This window comes from Schistocerca nitens, chromosome 2 (assembly GCF_023898315.1).
Source record: "Schistocerca nitens isolate TAMUIC-IGC-003100 chromosome 2, iqSchNite1.1, whole genome shotgun sequence".
Classification (NCBI taxonomy): Eukaryota; Metazoa; Arthropoda; class Insecta; order Orthoptera; family Acrididae; genus Schistocerca; species Schistocerca nitens.
The window spans coordinates 37962104-37969779 of record NC_064615.1 but is presented as its reverse complement, the minus strand read 5'-3'; the positions used below and the strand labels follow the sequence as shown (position 1 = coordinate 37969779).

The 7676-nt window shown below is 42.5% G+C and overlaps 1 protein-coding gene across 1 annotated transcript in view; it reads left to right on the top strand.

Moving 5' to 3' along the window:
* The first annotated feature begins 6352 nt into the window (after positions 1 to 6352).
* The window catches only part of LOC126235709 (uncharacterized), a 233384-nt gene continuing 232060 nt past the window's right edge, over positions 6353 to 7676 (top strand). Inside the window, exon 1 of the mRNA XM_049944470.1 lies at positions 6353 to 6431. The gene's annotated coding sequence lies outside the window, so the exon portion shown is untranslated. The remainder of the gene's footprint in view (positions 6432 to 7676) is intronic.

Genomic DNA, 7676 nt, shown 5'->3' with positions numbered 1-7676 from the left:
TTTCTAAGGAATCTCCCAATGAATCTCAACCTGGTACCCGCCTTACCAACAATTAATTTTATGTGATCATTCCACTTCAAATCGGTTCGCACGCATACACCCAGATATTTTACAGAAGTAACTGCTACCAGTGTGGTAAGGTGTCAGGCAAATCCAAAACCTTCCATGAAAACCCTAACGTTATAAGCAAATCCAGTAGTATGTCACATAGCTCCGATTAAATCGTGACATTAAATTAACCAAAGTAATACGAGTAATGAGTGAGCAAATGGAATACCACAGACTAACACAAGAATGCCTAAACGCATGTCATACCTTCCCACCGTGAGACAGACGCAGTTCCGAGGGGAGAAACGAGAACAGAAGCCGAGAGCAGAACTGTGTTAAGCTGGAAGGCCCTACGATAAGGGACGGACACCCACGTTGCCAGCTAACCGCTAGGACCACACCCCAGCCGCAAGTTTTAGCGTGAGGCTTATTCACGTCTCTGTCACGTCAGGACCACCCCCAGCCCATGTTAAAAGCTAGAGCCCTCCAGAAGAACAGTATAGATCTTACGATAACACAAAAAGGGCCACCCCCAACACCACCCACAAGTTTTAGCATGAGACTTTTTCGCGTCTCTGTTACGTCAGGACCACCCCCCAGCCCACGTTAAAAGATAGAGCCCTCCAGAAGAACAGTATAGATCTTACGATAACGCTAAAAGGACCACACCAGCTGCAAGTTTTAGCGAGAGACTTTTTCGCGTCTCTGTTACGTTGCAAACTTTAAAAACATTGCCCCACCACGAAAAGTATAACGTTTCTCATTGGATGGACAGAATTTTTGTAGGCGGAGCTTAAGGTTAACATTGAGACCCTGATTGGTCAGATGAAAACACAGCCAGATAGTTTTTTTAAACCAACTTCGGTAAATTGTAGTAAGGAGAAGTTAGGAGAGAGTTGCTTCCGAGACGGCGAGGTGAGCGGAGCTCAGGGATTTTCTCTGCCTCGTCATGCCTAGGTGTTGTGTGATGTCCTTAGGTTAGTTAGGTTTATGTAGTTCTAAGTTCTAGGGGACTGATGACCATAGATGTTAAGTCCCATAGTGCTCAGAGCCATTTGAACCATTTGAGCGGAGCTGTGCTGCCTGCCGCCCCCTGACGAACACCGACAAGGTAATGAACGCACGCGATGCCGCATAACAGCGCATAAAGCTTCACTCAGAACTGCAGAAGTCTCATCTGTTACACCCCCTTTTTGAGTAATACTAGTGTCGATCGTCAATTAAAGCTCATGGTGTTCACATTTGCTGCTTGAAGTAAAAATCTGAAACGCGATGATTTTTCTGTTATATAGTTATTGAGAAGCCACATCAGCCACTGTAATTTACGACAAGTTAGATAAGTAATTAAAGATAATTGAGGGTCACTGTAGACCATTTTGATAGTTTTCTCTTGGGTGAAACTTAATTTAAACCTAGATTATAGATGTGATATGGCATAGGTCATCCTTCGATCCATTGTAGAACTTGGAAACCCATTCAGGGAATATTCGTTCACATTTTTGTTGAACGCAGTTGGTTTTTACCATCCTGTATTAAAACATTTCCTTTTATCAATAGTGCAATTTATAAACAATGTTTTGTGAGTAGAATAAAATTTCCAATGGTAAACTTAACTGCTTTTTCGACGTTATTTTACCAGCTAACTAAAAATAGGAAAGCCTTGAACCCCTTCCACTAAATTTAGTTAGTATTAAGATTCTTGCAGTGCAGTGTAGTGCAGTGGAGCTGACGCTGAAATCATTAAGTATTTGGTTATATCATCGCTAGTCTCACTGAACTCTTCTGAACTCTACATGTCATGTGTGGTCTGACGTCTCCTTACCAGCAACAGGTCCCAGGTTCAAACTAGTCAATTCCCTAAAAAACACGCTCAGAGCGTCGTTGTGCGAAAGTGGTAGGGAGACACGACTTAGAACAAAGAGACACCACACCGAATGTTAGAGTGTTTGTTCCGCTATCATATAATCATACAATAAAGGATGCTTCTTTCTATGTATTCGCAATACATTACATTTATTTATGTTAAGAGTCAGTTGCCACTCCCTGCACCAAGTGCCTACCCGCTGCTGATCTTCCTGGATTTCGCAACAATTTTCTAATGCTGCAACTTCTCTGTATACTACAGCATCATCCGCGAAATGCCGCATGGAACTTCCGACACTATCTACTATCTACAGGCCTCCTGTTGGTTGTCGGTCTTTTAGCGAACCATGAAAGGAAAATAGCGACCTCTTCGCTTCGGCGTTAGCAATACAGAAAGCTTTCGTCTGCTATCTTGTCTGCTTTTGTTCTCTGATCTGCGTGAGCGATGGAATGGACTAAAAGAAATGTAATGTTGGTGATAGATGAATATTTTTACCATCGGTGCTTCTGGAAGCCAAGGAATCGACAGCAAAAATGCCGGAGGAAAAGAAGTATGATTCTCTGTATGCCCATCTTTTCAGAGACGGTTGCGGGACTCAGCTGTTCGGTGCAAGATGTCAAATTAACCACCTTCCAGCCGTCTAGTTTCCAACATTATTTTATTTGGCTACCAGTATCGGCGATTTACTACGCCATCTTCAGGCCGCCGACCGACGTATAGGAAGAGTCAACCTGGTGTCTGATCAAAGCAGGGGCCAGGAACACTGGTATTAGTAGACGAAGTCGGCATATGATGGTTGAAGGTGCCGCTATAGCAAGCAGAAATCTACTAATACCAGTATTACTTACAGTTAGTCGAGTTTTTGGCTGGTATCTGCGTTTCCCTTCATCTGGTCACGAGCTGGAGGTCGCAATATAACTTCACTTACGAAACATAGCCACATTTTCACGTTACGAACTTCTTTCATCACAGTTTACATGTTCTTTGCGCTAACTGATATGGAGCAGTATTATTTTTCTGTCGCCAGCTGTAGATGTTTTATCGAAAACTACGATTTAAAGTCGTGACTAATGTGCGTTCACTTTATGCCTCTCCCTATATATAGAGAGGGGGAGGGAGGGAGAGAGGGGGAGAGAGAGAGGGAGAGGGAGAGAGAGGGAGGCAGTATATGTATGGATTGTGTGTGTGTGTGTGTGTGTGTGTTCAAATGGCTCTGAGCAGTATGGGACTTAACATCTGAGGTCATCAGTCCCCTAGACTTAGAACTACTTAAACCTAACTAACCGAAGGACATCACACCCATTCATGCCCGAGGCAGGATTCGAACCTGCGACCGTTGCAGCAGCACGGTTCCAGACTGAAGCGCCTAGAACCGCTCGGCCGTGTGTGTGTGTGTGTGTGTGTGTGTGTGTGGTCAGGGCGAGTTATAGAAACTTGAATATGAATGCAACGCCTGTCAGACAGTGGTTAAAAGTTTCGGTGTTCACCTGATTTGACTTTTACCTTAAATCTTTTGTGTAGCGGATCATGGAAGTGTGTGTGGAAGGGGGGGTTGGGTGATATTATTATAATAATAATAATCGCCGGCCGCGGTGGCCGTGCGGTTCTGGCGCTGCAGTCCGGAACCGCGGGACTGCTACGATCGCAGGTTCGAATCCTGCCTCGGGCATGGGTGTGTGTGATGTCCTTAGGTTAGTTAGGTTTAAGTAGTTCTAAGTTCTAGGGGACTTATGACCTCAGCAGTTGAGTCCCATAGTGCTCAGAGCCATTTGAACCATTTTTGAATAATAATAATCCTCTGTTGGAGTGTTATTCTGCTATTTTATCGATGAACGTAAGCAGCGAGTTATATGTATAGTTTATTATTAAACAGGGTTTTCTTTCTGTTTCGTCCTTTGTATGTGGTAATTTTCTTGCAGGGTTAGAAAGTGTTCTGTATTGTTTATTTCAATTACTTTTATTTATTTATATCATTTAAGCTGAACGAACAGCTAAATTGTTATCTCTTCTTATAGACGAATTTATGTGAAAGAGAGAATTGTGATTTTGAAGTCCTATTAGAAGTACTGAACTTGTGTTTCGAGAAAAAATGCAAAATAGTGAAATCTAAGTCGATGTAATTCCACATGGCGGGTAGTTGGATTTGCAGCTGTGTTATTCACATTGTAGAGGAGAAGTATCCACTAAACAAGCTGACAGGTCAGTCGGGACCGACCGGCCGCCGTATCATCCTTTGCCAAAGGCTTCATTTGGATGGAGGGGCGTGGGGTCAGCATACCGCTCTCAGGACCGTTGTGGGTTTTCGAGATCTTCGAACCGCTTCTTCGCTTTCATGTAGCTCCTCAGTTGGCATCACGAGGCTGAGTGCATCCGGTTCCAGTACTTCCACCATGGAAAAACTGCAGATAGTACTGGGAATCGAAGCCTGATCCTCCGCATAGCAGGCAGACACGCCGACGATTGAGCAAGTACTTACGTGGGGCACATTGCAAATAAGGTTAAGGGTTATGACTTGTTGGCGAAGGATCGTCCGATGCCTACTTTTAGTAAACGTTCATAGAATTTTTGAGAGGGAGCGTAAGATTTGAAACACATCAACACAGTGCTTAAGACGTTTTCTCATAATTAAATTTGTAACCATAACGTAACTGTGATATAATTTCTGTCAGATGTACCTTTTATTATTCTATTAATGTTCTCATATAATTAAAAGTCAATTAATGCAAACCAACTTATTATAAAAGAGTATTGTAATAATAGTATAGTAAAAACGACAGCCTTGTCAGGGAAGTTTGCTTTTGTTGAGAGCCAAAGACTGGATTCGAAGCAAGAAGTATTGTCGCTGGGGGGCGTAAGCGCTTAGTGGGGCAGAAGTAGTCGGCGGAGAGAGTAGCTAGCGACAAGTGGTTAAGTGCAGACGTGGGTGCGCGGGAATGGAAGGAATGAACTGGAAGAATTTTAATATATGGCTAGGCATATTAACAGTAAATTGTGATCAAGAGGAATTATTAAAGAAGAGTACTGTGGGCACGAACTTTTTATATGAGGCAACGATAAAGAAGAGCCTATTCCCTTACATTGTCGACGATTAATAACTTACATTGCACTAGCAGAAATATGTCAAAGTAAGATGCGATCAGTTTCATCTTTAGATTGTACAAGGCTAGCGAGCGTAGTTGTCTAAATGAACTTCACCTCAAACATTTACCTAAGAGGGTCTTATCCTATTACCACTATTGACTAGGCAAGTAAAATAATGAAAGTCATGAGCTTATTTAATTTCGGTATCTAAGATAAAGAACCGCAATTTATAAAACTGAGTTCATCCAGAACGGTTGTTTAATAGCAGTGAATTTTGCTACGTGGTAGAACAACTAGTTAAAGAATAATGCCTAACAGTAAAGGGGTAAAATCATAATTTAAATGAATTTTGACAAAATATTACTTCAGAACAATCCGTTTTATGTTTTTTGTGTGCATTGCAAGTTACCTAACATTATACGCTCATGAAACATTACGAATTTTCCAGAAATAACTTACTATAACAGAAAACAAATATTTACGGGCATTTTCATTTCTAAAATCAGTAACAGTTGACATTGCAGTGAGCAGTGCACAGCTATTCATTAGGTGAACCTTTTTGCAAACGATTAACGTGCATGTGTTCCTATTATTTTGTTGCTTTGCTTGTTTCCTGATTAATGTAAGTCGTGGAATTAATTGTGTTTTTACATCTGAACTCGAGTAGGTGCTTTTGGATCCGTTCTCGTCTGCTTGTGATTCATTGATTAGTCCGTAATTACAATCTATAAACAATCAATAATCCTACAGCAAATTTTGCTCACAGAGTGACCCGACAACCGTTCTGAAGTAATTTGCAATCTAAAATTATAACAGATGCAGTTTATTAACTCAAAATTTCGCTGACTCTTTCTTATTTTTACCTTTTTCGTCAAAATTTCTTTCGATCATTATCGTGAAAAAGTAGTCGCACGGCAACGATTCTGCATTTACCCGGATTTTAATTATTCTTCGAACAGATGCCTTTCCCAAAAAAAGCAGGGAGTATTACGTGTACGTGTCATTTAAAAAACAATAAGTGTACATGCGTTACAGATTCATGTGTGAGGTTACTGTATACGCTCAGTTTGGTTGAGATTCGCCACATATAGAGCGTGCAGCATGAGTAAGGAACCCTTTGGTGCGACAGACAGCGACGAGAACAGACGCCGCCAGCCGCAAGTTGCATCCGCAAGTGGCTAAGCAGTAAGATGACAATTTAAAGCAAAACCGCTGCGTTCACGGAAGGCTGTAACGTCAGCGCGTTAAATCGCTGGTGTCGCGACAGCCAGCTGACCGGTCGCGGTTTTGGCGCGAGCTGTGTGCGGGCCGCGGGGTGGTGGGGGGTGGAGGACGCCCGCCGCCCGTCGCTGAGCCAGCGCAGCTCAGTCGACGTTCGACGCCACAGCAGACAGCAGGCAGCAGACAGCAGGCGGCGGCGCAGCTCACCGCAGAGCAGGTAGGGGGGCGCACCGCCGGCACGTCCTAAACCAGGGGCTTCTGGCCTACCTCGATCACATCAAAGAAGACGTGTTTTTTTTTTTTTTTGGACCGCATAAAATGCTTAATACTGACAATAGCCACGGAGGAAGAAAACAGGAATGGACCAATGACAGAGAAGCATCGTGTGGTGGGATTTCCAAATTGACAATATTCAATTTAGCATGTTGTTGTTGTTGTGGTCTTCAGTCCTGAGACTGGTTTGATGCAGCTCTCCATGCTACTCTATCCTGTGCAAGCTTCTTCATCTCCCAGTACCTACTGCAGCCTACATCCTTCTGAATCTGCTTAGTGTATTCATCTCTTGGTCTCCCTCTACGATTTTTACCCTCCACGCTGCCCTCCAATACTAAATTGGTGATCCCTTGATGCCTCAGAACATGTCCTACCAACCGATCCCTTCTTCTGGTCAAGTTGTGCCACAAACTTCTCTTCTCCCCAATCCTATTCAATACTTCCTCATTAGTTATGTGATCTACCCATCTAATCTTCAGCATTCTTCTGTAGCACCACATTTCGAAAGCTTCTGTTCTCTTCTTGTCCAAACTATTTATCGTCCATGTTTCACATCCATACATGGCTCCACTCCATACAAATACTTTCAGAAATGACTTCCTAACACTTAAATCTATAGTCGATGTTAACAAATTTCTCTTCTTCAGAAACGCTTTCCTTGCCATTGCCAGTCTACATTTTATATCCTCTCTACTTCGACCATCATCAGTTATTTTCCTCCCCAAATAGCAAAACTTCTTTACTACTTTAAGTGTCTCATTTCCTAATCTAATTCCCTCAACATCACCCGACTTAATTCGACTACATTCCATTATCCTCCTTTTGCTATTGTTGATGTTAATCTTATATCCTCCTTTCAAGACACTGTCCATTCCATTCAACTGCTCTTCCAAGTCCTTTGCTGTCTCTGACAGAATTACAATGTCATCGGCGAACCTCAAAGTTTTTATTTCTTCTCCATGGATTTTAATACCTACTCCGAATTTTTCTTTTGTTCCCTTTACTGCTTGCTCAATATACAGATTGAATAACAACGGGGAGAGGATACAACCCTGTCTTACTCCCTTCCCAACCACTGCTTCCCTTTCATGTCCCTCGACTCTTATAACTGCCATCTGGTTTCTGTACAAATTGTAAATAGCCTTTCGCTCCCTGTATTTTACCCCTGCCACCTTTAGAATTTGAAAGA